This window comes from Globicephala melas, chromosome 17 (assembly GCF_963455315.2).
Source record: "Globicephala melas chromosome 17, mGloMel1.2, whole genome shotgun sequence".
NCBI classification, from domain to species: Eukaryota; Metazoa; Chordata; class Mammalia; order Artiodactyla; family Delphinidae; genus Globicephala; species Globicephala melas.
Genome location: NC_083330.1, coordinates 61,852,079 through 61,867,211, shown reverse-complemented (window position 1 = coordinate 61,867,211; position 15,133 = coordinate 61,852,079). Strand labels below are relative to the sequence as shown.

The following is a 15,133-nucleotide window of genomic DNA, read 5'->3' as shown; positions in this document are numbered from 1 at the left end:
GGGACACGGGTTCGTGCCCCGGTCTGGGAAGATCCCACATGCCGCGGAGCGGCTGGGCCCGTGAGCCATGGCCGCTGAGCCTGCGCGTCCGGAGCCTGTGCTCCGCAATGGGAGAGGCCACAACAGTGAGAGGCCCACGTACCGCAAAAAAAAATTAAAAAAAAATTATGTGCAGTTTATTGTATGTCAATTATAACTCTAACGCTGTTTAAAAAGAAATGCAGTTATAGAAAGAGTTTCCAATGAACTGGACTATTTGCTGTTTGAGAATATCCTCCGCTTCTGCGCCTCTCTGTCCCTGGTCGTGGTCCCCCTGTCCCGCAGACTGGAATGCCCTCCATCCATTCTCCACCTGTCAAAATCCACTTACTCCATAAGCCCCATCTCAAATGCCTTTGTCTTCCAGAAGTATTTCCTGATCCTTGCCATCTAGCAGCTTTCCTTGGATAACCTATGCTTCTTTAATGGCATACCTGTTCTGCCATATGCTCTGCCACCACCCTCACTAGGCTGTAAATGGACTACATCCAGCTTATCTTTGTATCCCACCGTGCCCCACCATGCCTAGCAGACTTCTGTATCCATGTATGGTTTGGTGGACCCATTTCTCCAAAGATACAAGTATTAATTCATAAATCAAATGGTCAGGATAGAATGCTCTTCCACTCTGCTGTAGTTTAACCTTTAGTATGTAAATTGTTCTCTCCTCTGCATTTCTACTGCTGGTACCCCCATAACTGCAGAGATGTCCTAGCAGGTGTCTCTCCCCTCCAGTCCCATCTCCCCAGCATGATCTCCCTAAAAAACAGCTTGGTCATGTCACTTGCTGAAATGAAATTCTGTCAGTGGGTCCCCTTCAGCCTCTCTCCCCTGTTTGTCCCTTCACTTTCTTGCCCACATTTCCCCTACACTTCGTCTAAGCCAAGACCCACACAGAGTTTCCATAACGTGCAGTGTGGATTTCCTCTACTGTCCTTTGCTCAGGCTGCCCCTCTCCTTGGGATACTCTTCCCTGGGCTAGCCAACTGACTCCATCAACGATATTCTAACCAGTGTGCTATGTGGCCTTTCCTGGAGGGCAGTCATTGAGTTCTTTTTTTTTTTTAATTAATTAATTTATTTATTTATTTATTTATTTTGGCTGTGTTGGGTCTTCTTTGCTGCGTGCGGGCTTTCTCTAGCTGCGGCCAGCGGGGGTTACTCTTTGTTGCGGTGCGCGGGCTTCTCATTGTGGTGGCTTCTCTTGCTGCAGAGCACAGGCTGTAGGTGCGCAGGCTTCAGTAGTTGCAGCACGCGTCCTTAGTAGTTGTGGCGCACGGGCTTAGTTGTTCCCCAGCATGTGGGATCTTCCCGGACCAGGGATTGAACCCGTGTCTCCCGCATTGGCAGGCAGATTCTCCAACCACTGTGCCACCAGGGAAGCCCAGTCATTGAGTTCTTTGTCTGCCACTACCCACTCCCCCCTCACCTTTCAGTCCCTGCAGACAATAAGCTCCTCGAAAGCCATGGCCATATTGTCAGACTCAGTGTCCCTAGCACCTAGCAGACTACCTGGCAGAGAGCAGACCTTCAATAAATCTTTTTGAATGAATGATTCAAACATGATTAAGGTTATATGTACTTGCGCCAGCCTCAAATCTGTCTTCTTTCGGTTTCTTTTTTTGGAGGAAGTATATTGAAGTCTCGGTAAAAGCAGTCTGGGCTAATTGATAAGCAGTCCTCATGCAGATTGCCCGAGGGTACAAAGCTGGATATAAAGTTTAATCAGTTGCCTTGAACATCTGGAGGGAACAAATGTTTGGAATGCCTTGAGGCAGAGGCAAGTCTCCCTGGCAGCAGCCATAGAAGTCACTGCATTCTTTTCTCCCCTCCAAGGCCTGCCCCCTCCCACTGTCACCCACCCCAGTCCCCGGCACCTCCCTACCCCATGCACTCCCATGCCAAGAAGTAGAGAGCTTTGAGTTAATTCCTTCATTTGTAACAATTTTCCAGTTCCACTATTTTAACATATATTTTCTTTAAAAAAAAAAAAAAAAGCAAATGAAGTCAAAACAAAATCAAACAAATCTAACCCACAGCCTTGCTGCTTCACAGAGAAACTGACTCTCTTTCCAACTTGTTTCACACCTTGGCATTTACTATAAGAATGAGGAAGATTGAATTTCGTGTAGCGTGACCTTTTGAAACTCAGGATGATCATTTGCATTATTCTGATTTTCACCCTCTCTTGCAACCAGTACAGAATTGCATGACAATTTAAAACTTGTCTAGATAGTTCAGATATAGATTTTTTTAAATAGCAATTTTGTGGGTAGCTGATTCATTTGTTCGTGCTTGTTTAAATCCTTCATGTAATGAAAATGATGATTGCTATCTACAAAAGAGGTGAAAGTGTCTTTGAGCAAAGCCTTCACAGAGAAAATAATTATGAAGCTGTCATTTCCATAAATACCTTGACAGTGAAATATCTACAAAATACTATAGTGAGTGTTTCAAACACAGAAAGAGCTACTAGCCTCAAATTCAGGATCAACCCTCTGGAAAATGGTAGAGAAAGTTGTTTGGCTCCAGCACACCATGAGTTCTCCATTCTTTCCCTATTCTCTGAACTTGGAACTTAACATGGTTGTTAAGAAGTTGGATTCTAGGGACTTCCCTGGTGGCGCAGTGGTTAAGAACCTGCCTGCCAATGCAGGAGACACAGGTTCGAGCCCTGGTCAGGGAAGAGCCCGCATGCTACAGAGCAACTAAGCCCGTGCGCCACAACTACTGAAGCCCGTGTGCCTAGAGCCCGTGCTCCACAACAAGAGAAGCCACCGCAATGAGAAACCCGCGCACCGCAACAAAGGGTAGCACCCGCTCGCCGTAACTAGAGAAAGCCCACATGCAGCAACGAAGACCCAATGCGGCCAAAAATAAATAAATTTTTATAATAAAAAGAAGTTGGATTCGAGGCTCAGTAATATTGATACTACTGCCTGTAAGTGTGACCTTGGCTAAATCACTTCTCCTCTTCCAGAAGTTAGGGTTTTGTTGTTTTTTTTTTAATCTTTAAAACTAGTGGTTGGCTTAAATGACCTCTAACTTCCTTCTGGATTGCTAATTCTGTCTTTGATCACTCATTCATTCATACATTAAACTACGATAATTTTGGTTTCTGCCTTTCTTTATCTTTATCTAGTTCTCTCATGCTAACGAAAATTGCCAATGGTCTTTTCCACTTCCTGAATCCAAATTCCCTGGCAGCTCTAGTCCTTTCAGGTGGTAGAACTTCTTCAAATTTTTCTTGTCCCATCCAGTTTATGTCTCCTCTTCGCCATTCTCTCGGGGCCCTCTTCTCTGCTGGCTGGTGGCTATTAATAATCTTTGTTGAAGGGTTCACGTCTATTAATGGTTTAAGGTGCTGCCTTCCGTAGCTAACACATCTTTATTTATATAGGGGTCATAGACATACAGTAGTGCTTTTGCCCTTGTATTCTCCCCTTTTCTTCTCCTCCCTCCTTGAAAGACTTAGTCAAAATTAAAACTAAATGGATGAGTGATATTTTGGTGCTAGTGAAGTACTGTTCTCTATGTAAGCAGCTGCCAGTTTCACATGGTTAATTATTGCTTAAGTAATTTATAGAGAATTTAACAAAAGATTCTCTGCTCCTTGAACAGATACAAACTCTTCTCTTGTGTTAGGAATTTCTTATGATATTTGAAAACTTAAGAAAGTGTGTATGTTTGTCCAAGATTGCTAGACAGTAATCTTAGTGATTACAGGAACCATATCCGTGTTGAGTTGCCCTTCTCCTCATGTGCCTAATGCCATGTCTAGTAGGTACCAGACACTCAGAAAATGATAAGGAAATAAATGAAAAAGGCATCTCACAATTTTGTAAATGAGGCAGACCAATAAGTCTTACTTTTTCACATGAAACTCTGACATAGAAGAGTTGGATGACATCCACTTCTATTCTTCTCTCTCAGAGATAAGCACTTTGAATTAGCATTCCTCGTTGCTTCAATTCTGTGTCATCATTTTACCCTGTTTTACACATTTGCAAGGCTGCCTGCTTTTACATCTAATCCGGGTAAGTCTCACAAGATCACAAATTGATTATTTTAGCCCAAGAAAATCATCTATGGCAAATTGTGTGATAAACATTATAATATGAAATAAAATACAATAAATATTTCTGAGCTGAATGCTATTGCACTTCACCCATGTAAACTAGCCTTCTCGTGGGACATTAAAACATGTTTGATTTTATTTAATGTACCAAGCTTATGACTTAGAACTGAAGATACTTTGTACCATAGAATTAAATTCTATTCTTCAAGACTAAAAAGGTTAATTTCTAGTAAGGGAAAAAATAAAAATGTCAGTGCAGGCAGTGATAGAACTTTATCTGGAAAGGGAGTTACTATAGAGATGAGACAATCTTTTACTAGTAGACAGAGCCATCCATTCACTTAGCCCAACCAATACTTATGGAATACCCTCCTCCATGTGCCAGACAGTGGGGGTGAAATGAAGATAATTCTGCTATATGTCATACCCTCAAGGAATTTATAGTCTGATGGGGGAGATAAACTATAAAAGGATAAATCTTGAAAGAAATTATCAGATGACTAAAAATGAGAACCCTCTCCAAAGGTAGGGCAATAAGGAGCTACATGTCAAAATGCTTTCTAGATATTTCTAGAAATATCAAACAGATAGCATGAGTGCTGTCAATCCTCACTGCCATGCCCATGGCAGACAGCAATGTATGATTATGTTACTTCACCTCATTGAGCCTAGAATGAGACCTCTGGCTCCTTCACAAGACATCATTTCAGGAAACCACTACTTTTTAATCAAAGTTGACCTAGAAAGTAGAACTTATATCCCACCTGAGATATTGCTCCAGCTCCACTATGAAAATTTGGTAACTTACAGTCTGGCTAGCTTTTCTGAAAGGGAGATAATACTGATAACACTTGGAGACTGAATGAGCACCAGGAAAAAAAAGACAGGAGGCATCAAGGATTGGGTCACCCAACCTGGATTATTGGGAGGATGCTGATGCTGTGAAGACAGAGTAACCACAGAATACTCTTGGAGAGTAGCTGGTATATGTATATTCTACAAGTATGAAGTTATTACAAGACACCTAAATGAAGATGGAGCATTTATAATGTTTCTTGTCAAATCTGGACTTTGTTTTTTTTTTGTCTTGGTGATTGGCACTGTCATTCATTCAGTTGTACAAGCCAGAAAACTAGGCATCATAGACTCTTCCCTTTTCCTCACTCCTCATAGCTAATCCATCATGAAGTCCTATCAGTTTTGTTTTCTATACATTTCTAATCCATGTACTTCATACGATTTCCACCATTAGATATTGTGCGGGACATACTTAGAGTAAAAAATTATTCATTGTTTATCTGAAAATCAAATTTGACTGGGCAGCTTATATTGTTATATGTGAAATCTGGCAACCTTAGCCCAAATAATCTGATTACACAGAAGCAGAAATATGTCTTTAGGCTTCAAATGCTATGCTCTGGAGTGAACCATGGGGTGGATTGTTTATTTTGTCAGTATATTGTACTAAGATTCTAGAGACAAATGTATATTTATCTGACCTGCATTGCACCTTGTATATTTACATGGCTTTAAAAAAAGAAAACTCCAGTTGAGTAAGGTCAAACCACAGAATATTTTGTGAGGTACAGATGAAGTGTGGAGTAGAAGAACAAAATGTTTTCTCTAGTTTGACATTAGCTGTCTCCTCTTCCAAAACTTTGATAACGATATCGCTCCCGTAGGAGAGACCAAAGTGCTGAAATTCTTCACATATTGTGTAAATTTATGTATTAGTGAAACACTGAAACGAGCCAACGTGAGAGATATTGTCAGGTTCCCTCAGAGCTGAGCAGAATACTGTATCATGCATGACCTGTTTTTGAAATGGGGTTTTGTGAAAAAACAGCAGAACACCTTTTTCTGGCTTCTGCTCACACTTGACACATTCCTTAGATGATCTCGTCAGCTCCCATCATGGCAGCCATATTCCCAAATCTCCATTCTTAGCTGGGGAGTGTAGTTTTAAGCAACAGAATCAACTCTGGCTGAGGATATTAGGGTGCTCGCATATCTCCCGGAGTTCAGATAGCCAGGCTAGGAAGTTCAACATCCAACCACATGGTGAAGGCTGTTCTAGAAGAAATGCCACCGTTGCCATCGCTTAACAACCATCCACAGCCCACACAGCTGCCTCAGCTTGCTCCTGTGACAGCTGGCACTGGCCGAGCTCTACCACTACTGCCATCAAGAGCAGGGTGCCTCCACCACTATACGTGCCAAAGGATGAACCCTGTACTCACCTACTTTCTCACATTGCCTCCTTCAGAATTGCCATTTTGAGTGAGTGGCTCGGTGCCCTAGCGGTGAGGAGGGCTGAGAACTGGAATTCTGGCTTCTACTTTGGGGAAGCTCAACTCAGAGTTTGGAAAACTTTCCAAATACACAGGAAGGGTGTTCAAAAGATATTGAGCAAAGCGTGAAAATTCTTCTCTACTCTTTTAAGCAACAGACCATGCTTTACAAACGTCCTGCTAAATGGAACGTAATGACTGAGACACAAGCCTTGCAGTTAGGTGAACCTGGGTTCCAGTTCTAGCTTTGCCTCTTACTAACTGGGAGATTGGACAAGCCTAGCCCCTCTGAGGCACAATCTTCTCATCTGTGCTGTAGACACATTAATACCATTCCCCTCATAGGACGGTGATAAGGATAAAAGGAGGACAGTGAACTCGTTTGGTGGTGGAGTTTACATCCCACAGGACAAATCCTCATCCTCCTTTTGAATATTATTACTGCCATATTTTACCTCTTTCTTTAGTGTTGTCTTTTTCACAGAAGACTATCTTTTTTCTAGTGAATTGTTTCACTAACGACATATCGCAGAAGGTATGCAAGCATTCACTGTCTTCAACTTTTTTTCTAGTATTTTTTTTCTGATTACATTGCAAAAAGATGAGAAATTGTAGAAAAGCAGAAAAGTAGAAATAAAAATGCCTCGGAATTCCACTATCTAGGGGTAGCCACTGTTAAAGGTCTGCCATGTATTTGTCGGGAAATTTTGTAGCAACCACCAGAGTCACAGATTTGTGGAACAGTAAACAACCATGTGGTTTGCGTTCCCCTTGATTCCCTGTAGTTCTGCAAGTCCATGGGCCACCTTCCTACTCACCACCTTCGTCTGTGTTTTCTCCAGCCTCACATTGGAGGGGAAAGGTCACTTGAAACCTTCGTTGCCAGGTTGCAAGTTATGTTTTATTTATTAATACTGTGTTAGGAGGCTTCAGTTTTGTGTGTCAGCCTTGTGTTTCTAAACAGGGGAAGTAGAGGATGCTGGGAAATATTATCTGGCTCTGTGAGAGCCTTTGAGAGAGTGAGAGGGGAAGAAAATGACTCTTTTGGTGTGAGGTTTGCCAAATGATCTCTGAGAAGCTGTGATATCATTCATAGGCCTTGCCAGGCTGCATGGAAACGGCTCATCTTGGCAGACATCTAGAGCGAGCATATAATTCCTCGGGGTTGGTATGGGCCTTTATCAGAAATAGTTCCATAGGCAGTATTTACATAACTGTGGTGGAGTGTGAGAATAAACACAGCTGTGGCATTGCCCGAAATATTTCTATTCAGTAGGGAATTAAAAGAGAACTTTATCGCTGAATAAAGATAAACACAATTCATCAAGCAGTGGTCAGTTCAACTGGGGAACAAAACAGGAGTTAGAAAAGACTGGCCTGCTGAAAATAGCTCCAATCAGCCAGCCTGAGACTTTATTGCTCCTTCCCTCCCTCCCTCCCTCCTCCTCCCCCAGTTCCAGAAATGTAGAAATCATCAGCTCTCAAAGAAGTTGTCTAGGTTTTTTTTTTTTTTACACCAAGGAGGAAGTGGAAGCCCCTCAGTCTGTTTACTGCGTGTAGACCTACTGTGAGCCAGTATCTTCCGGGTGCTTTATCTATGCGTCTCATTTTAGAAGGCTTCCCTTTTTTTTCGGGTTGTAGAATTGAATGTGAGTAGGGAGTAAGATTATTTTGCCAAGGAGAAGATTTTTTAATACCAACATGTGTTGGAATGGAAGCAGGATTGCCACAGCTTTAAGTGGTCTGCATCTTACAGGTTCCTTTCAGCATTCACATATATATAGGGTGCTGGCGATATTCTGTTTCTTGTTCTGGTAGTGGTTAAATGGGTGTTTGCTTTGTAATAAAACACTGAGCTATACAAGATAAAACCACGGTAAAATACTGTGTTTTAACTGAACAGAGGATAGCAGCTGATTTTTCCAAGTTTCTCTATAATAATTTCAATTTCTTAAATTTCAAAACATTATTCATTTACAAGAAGATGTGCATGTATATAAATGTAACAAGTAGCAAGTAAATAACATAAACATAAATAGTAATAGAAACCCAGGAAAAATTAACTTTAAATATTTTATGAAGACCATCTTGAAGACAGGAAGAAAAAGTAGTTAAGGACTCTTTTCTTTGAAAGTGACAGACACTCAACTCAAACTACTTAAATGAAAAAGGGAAACCAGGAAGTTCAAGGGGGTGACTCCAACTACAGGCCTGGGTGGATGGAGTGATTCACATGATGTCATGAAAAATCTGTCTTGGCTCTAAGCATCATATATTTTAAACATTAGTGCAGTCCCAGGTCAGCTATGCACGGGAAGATAGTTCCACGGTTTATTAGTTTTCTAGGACTGCAGTGACAAAATGAGCACAGACTGAAAGCTTAAAAGAAAAGAATTTTATATATTCTCTCTCAGTTTTGGAGGCCAGAAGTGTGAAATCAAGGAATTGGCGGGGTTGGTCCCTTCCCGAGGCTGTGAGGGAGAAACCGTTCCAGGCCATCCTTGGCGTTCCTTGACCTTGCGATGCTTGACTCCAGTCTCTGCTTGCATCGTCACCAGGCCTTCGTCTCTGTGTCTCTGTGTCTCTTTTCTGTCTCTTCTACTGAGACTCTCATTGGATTTAGGACCCATCCTAATCCAGTGGGTAGATGAATAAAATAAGCATCTCATTATCATCCTTACTTTCATTACTTCTGCAAAGATTCTATTTTCAAATCAGTCACATTTGAGTTTCTGGATAGGCATGAATTGGGGGAGATACTATGCAACCATCTACACATGGTGAGCTTCTTGGGTGCAGGGACCATGCATTCTACTTTTCTCTGCAGCACCCAACACACATTGAGTGTCTGGAAGACTCACCAGTACTCACAGCATATTTTCTGTGTGCATGGGTAAAGACATCGCTGCATGTTCCCAACTCCATTTTGTAACCCAAGAGATTTACTGGCATTTTCTGTTTTAATAGGCATGACTGTCTCTTTACTAATAGTGTAGCTAAGAGAGAGCTGACTTGCTTATATGTGCCCATGGGTCCAGATAATATAAAAGCATTGCGTCCACTAATATAGTTTCTTTTTCCAGTAACTGAGACAACAACACAGTCTTAAAATGCCCAAAGCTTAAATGACAACTGCTAACATCAGGATTTACCAGTCACGAAGCACATTCACAGTTATTATCTCATTTGGTTCCTTAGTAATAACCCCATGAAGGCTATTATTATCACTTTCATTATAATGATCATTATCACTTTCATCATCATCATCATCATTCCTGTTTGATAGGAATAAAGAAACTCAAGGCTCATAGAAACTGTGACCTATTTGCGATCTGTGTATGATTCAGGACTTGTAGTTGTGTTTGAAAATTACACAGCTCAAACTGGCTTCTGCAGAAGGGGAACATGGAAGAAAATACAAGGATATGCTGAGTGTCAGGTACGGCTGGATCCAGGTCTCTCATCTTTCAGCTCTGCTTTCCTCTGTATTGGCTTCATCTGCAGGCAGACCACCCCTCTTGATGGCCAGATGGCCATCAGCAGATCCATGATTATAACTGTTCCCTCTGTATATATGATGAGAGAAAAACATCATCTTAACGACGACTCCTGAAGAAATCCTGGGCCTGGCTCTCCTTGGCCAAATTGCATCACGCCTACAACCTTTAACCCATCAAGCCCCCAAATCACATAAACTGAGAATGGAGGTAAAGCCTGTTACCAGAAAGGGGGGGAGTAGAAACTGGGCAGACAGAACCACAGATGTCCATAGGAAGCATAGTTTATAAATGACAGAGCTTGGGCTTTGGGACAATGTTGTTTTAACCAACAGGCCAGTCTGGCTCCTCCCCCTCCCCTCCCCTCCCCCCTCCTCCTCTTCTGTTCAAATACAGTGAATACACAGTGGGTACACATGGAACAAAATTCAGAAAATACAGAGTTATACTGTGAAAGTTTCCCTTCTTAAGTGAGTGGGTTTGCTGATTCATTTTGGTTCTAACATTCTGCAAGGATTGATTGTGTTCTCAGTTGCTTGTTGGCATTTGTATTCAGGCGGGCCAATAAGACAGTTTTTATAATGTGGCTGTGTTTTTATGTGGCTTGCAAACATAGTTTGATGCTATCTCTATTGTGAAGATAATGGCTTCGATTACAGAACCTGGCTTTGGGGGACTATTGTACCTCTTCTGTTATTAAATGTGTATATGTTTATGTCTCCATATGTAAAGTCTAGCATAGAACTATTTTTTTGGAAATAAAATTTTTTTAAAATTTTTTAAAAAAGAGGAAGTTTCCCTTCTTATCTTGTCCTGTCACTCCATTTCCCTCCTAACTGAACCTACCTGTACACCTCTCCAGGCATAGTCTCCACACTTACAAACATTTCTATGGATCATTTTTACATTAATGGTATGATACTGCTCTCACTGTCGGCCCTGTGCATTTTTCACGTCCACTGTATCAGACGTTTTTTGGTTCTCTGACTCTCATGACTTCAGCCACCCAACCACAGTGCCATTTTTACACACCACCTAGTTATTTTTCCACCCCTGAGCTTTTCTTTTCTTTCTCCCCCCACCCCGGCCGCCTCCCCTCTTCCTACTTTATTTCCTCATCTTTATCTCTCCTTTAAAAATGGATGAGGTAATTATCAGAGTTGAAAGTGCCTTTTTAAAGAATGAGTTGCCTGAAATATTTGACCCTACAAAATGGTTCTTTTGGGGTAGGTTGTCAGCAAAATACTTCAGTAAGATGAAACCATTCCACATCTCTTTTCACCCCCAGAGTCACTCGTTAGCTCAGGCAGTTCAGAAAGCAAAAGGACTTCAACAGATAGTTGTAGCTCTAGTTATGGCTAAAACTCAACATAAACCTCATAAAGTCCTTTTAGGTGGAACAAATTAGGAAGTTGGGATAAGGGATAATGTAGAATCAGGTTTGCCCCAAATCTTCCAGTATCTCTCAAGAAACTCATGCATCTCTCCCCAAAGTTATTTTTTTTCCATCCCAAGATGTTAGAAATAGCCCTTGTATAACTTTTTAGTTTCTCCTGGGGCTTGCATTTTTCAAGTCCAAGTACTCTGAAAAAGAGTCTCAGGGCCCCTGGAGGACTCTTCCTCGCCTCATGGGACCACTACCATCCTCTTGTACGCAAATTGGGAAGACTCTTCATTGTAAACCAGAATACAAACCAGAATTGATCAAGATTAGCTTGGCACTGTGATATCCCATGCATATGTTATCTCATTTTCGTCTTTTCAATGATCTTGAGAGGCAAGATTGAGCCATCTTACGGATAAGAAAATTGAAGCTTAGGGAGGTTAAGGAATTTGGCTCACAGCCAACAAGTTTAAAGTCAGCCTGAACCCCAAAATCTATATGCTTAACAACTACTTCCTGACACATGTGGGTTTGAATCGTTTTCTTTAAAAATGGGCTACTGAAAAAACTACCGCACAGCCAGCCCAGGAATAGGATTTCTTTCTCTCCTTATACTCCAAGACATGCATTGCACCTGGTACATTTACATTTTGGCAAAATAATATTAAATGACAAATTAAGCCAAAGTGTGTGTGTTTGAGATTTGTGCTAGGTAGTGTGACAAGTAACCATATATATGCATAGTCACTCCATGACCTTGACCAGAATCTTGAGTTGTCTCTCGGAAGTTCTGGGGACTTTCGTGCTACCAGCTACTTGTTTGCTTTAGCGTGTAGAGTACATTGGTATTAAAAGGAAAGGTTGTACTCTTCTTCCTCCTTCCCCTTTGGGTTTAGGGAGGAGTGAATGTGGATCACTGAATTCTTTCATTTATTCATTGCACAAATAATTGACATCATTTCTGTGCCAGACGAGCCAACAATTCTTCACCCACTATCATTTTTTGGTGATTTCATGCTGCTCCCGTATGCTGTCAGTGAAAGGCTCTTTCTCATCGCCCTGTTGACACTGACCCCTCTCTTGAGTCACGTTCTGTCTCTTTACAGAATCTATAAAGCTGACAGAGCTGCAGCTTTGTCAGAAAGAATGGTCTCCCTCTTCACTCAGATCTGTAAGCCCTTCCTAGGCTGTTGATTCACAACCCCGAACACTCGCCCTTTACATTCAGGACAGACTCTCCAGAGCCTTACTTCATCCAAGGCCTGTCTGTGGTGGTTTTAAGATATGTCCCCAAATCCTTTGATTCTCTTCCCTTTAAGAAGTGAAGCCTAACTCTTCCTCGTGAGTGTGCGTTGGACTTAGTGCCTTACTTCCAACACAAAGAATGAATCAGACATATATACACTAATATGTATAAAATAGATAACTAATAAGAACCTGCTGTATAAAAATAAATAAATAAAATAAAATTCAAATCAAAAAGAAAAAAAAGAAAGAATGAAACAGAACTGATGGTATATGACTTTGGAAACCAGGTGATAAAAGGAATAGTAGTTTCTTCTTGCTCTCTGGGGGAAACCAGCTACCACGTCATGAAGACACTCAAGCAACTTTTGTGAGATAACAAAAGTGTGGAGTTTTTTTTTTTTTTTTGATGTGGACTATTTTTTAAAGTCTTTTATTGTATTTGTTACAGTATTGCTTCTGTTTTGGTTTTTTGGCCCCGAGGCATGTGGGATCTTAGCTCCCAGACCAGGGATGAAACCCACACCCCCTGCATTGGAAGGCAAAGTCTTAACCACTGGACTGCCAGGGAAGTCCCAAAAGTTTGGAGTCTTAAGCCACTTAATTCTGGGGGGATTTGTTACTTAGCAGTGGATTACTAATACACTTTCCAAGAGCCCTCTGTTGTGTTGCCCTTCTGGTGACAATCCCCTACGGGCATAGCTCTTTGGGGGGTGGTTTGAGCTTGAGCTCAGAAAGGCCTGCCATGATCCTTAATCTATATAATTTGTGGAACATGTAAAGCATTTACCCAGGCCTCAACCTCTAGAAATTCTTAATAGGTCTGGGATGGGGTCCAAACATCTGTATTTTTTTGTTTTGTTTTGTTTTGTTTTTGTTTTTGCGGTACGTGGGCCTCTCACCGCCGTGGCCTCTCCCGTCGCGGAGCACAGGCTCCGGACGCGCAGGCCCAGCAGCCATGGCCCACGGGCCCAGCCACCCCGCGGCACGCGGGATCCTCCCGGACCGGGGCACGAACCCTGGTCCCCTGCATCGGCAGGCGGACCCCCAACCACTGCACCACCAGGGAAGCCCCAAACATCTGCATTTAATTAAATGATTAAAAAAGAAAAAGAAAACTACTCAGGGATTCCTGAAGAATACTTTTGATGGAGAACTTCTGCTGCCTTCTTTTTTTGACTATAAAAAGCCACAAGCCTCTCTATTCTGTATCCCCTCTGTTCCTTCTTTGAGACTGATGGGGCGGGGTGAGGTCAGTTCACTTTTCAGCATGTTCACTTCAGCCACTGGGGACCCTGGCAAACAACCAAGCTCAATGCTTTTTTCTTAGGACCCCATAGAGCACCCTTCTCAAACTGAAATTGTGTCAGAGTTACCTGGAGGGGGATCGCTGGGCCTCACTCCCAGAATTCCTAATTCAGTGGGTCCAGGTACGAGTTGAGAATTTATATTTCTAATAAGTTCCCAGCTGATTCTGCTGCTGCTGGCCTGTGGTCACACTTTGAGAACCACCACTAAACAGGCATAGGACCTGGTATTTAAACTTTGCCTCAAAAACAGTCCAAAATCCCCCCTGCAGTGCAGGCAACAACAACAACAAATGAAAACAGGCAAACAAAACCTCACCCATTTTGCCTGAAACAAGTCATCCACGGTGACAGAAATTCTGCTGGTGGTTATTTGAGGGGAAAATAACTGGAAAGGGCGTGTGAGGTGACGTCTGGGATACTTGTAATATTCTGTTTCTTCATCTGAGTGGTGGTTACAGGAATGTGTTCCCTTTGTGAAAATACATTTACCATCTGTGCACTTTTCTATATGTTACGCTTTAAAAGCTTACTTAAAAATTAATAGTAATGATAAATGCTGTCAAAATCTGGGGAAAATGGGCCTCCACTAGCCTGGACCTCTGTGTATAGGCCAGCTTTCCTCTGGTTACGCTGGCAACCCAACAAAGAAATTATTCTTTCTTTCTTTCTTGCTGGCATCATTTTTGTACGCGCGTGTGTGTGTGTGTGTGTGTGGTACCTGGCTAGTGGCTGCTTCCCAAACTGTCATTAAGAAAAAAAAATCCAGGTCTTCAAAGGAAAATATTCTAAGAGAAATATTTGCATGTTTTAAATTCCTAGAATAATGGATATTGATAGAATAATTTGAAAAGCAAGTTGAGCTCTCAGTAATGTTTTTGGAGAATCCTAGTTTGTGTTTGGCTACTCAAGTTTACTGAGAACTTTGGGAGGGAAGGAAAACTCACCCTAGATTGACCACCCATTTCTTTGAAAAGTGCCTAAGAGGCATGAGAGTATTTTCTTCTGGGTAAGAACACATGTCACCTAAAAAATTCCCCGTTTCATCACATAAAACCTTTGAAGTCTTAGCGAGAAGACTTGTTTTGCAAATTTCTTACCGAAAAGAATCCGCTAATTGTTGCTAAAACTCCCCTAGAGATATTCTACTTTTTAAATAATTCTTTTTCTATCATTTAAGTTTACGGGTAGAAAAGGTTTACTCACTCTAAAATGTTGGTTTCAAATGTAAATGAGGCCAGGTTACACTGGGACTTCTAATTTTCTGGTGATCTGCAAAACCGTTATTTTAA

General features: G+C 41.7%; 1 protein-coding gene across 1 annotated transcript in view; it reads left to right on the top strand.

The window, feature by feature from the left end:
• SNTB1 (syntrophin beta 1) overlaps positions 1 to 15,133 on the top strand; it is a 223,759-nt gene that overhangs the window by 123,492 nt on the left and 85,134 nt on the right. The window lies entirely within an intron of this gene.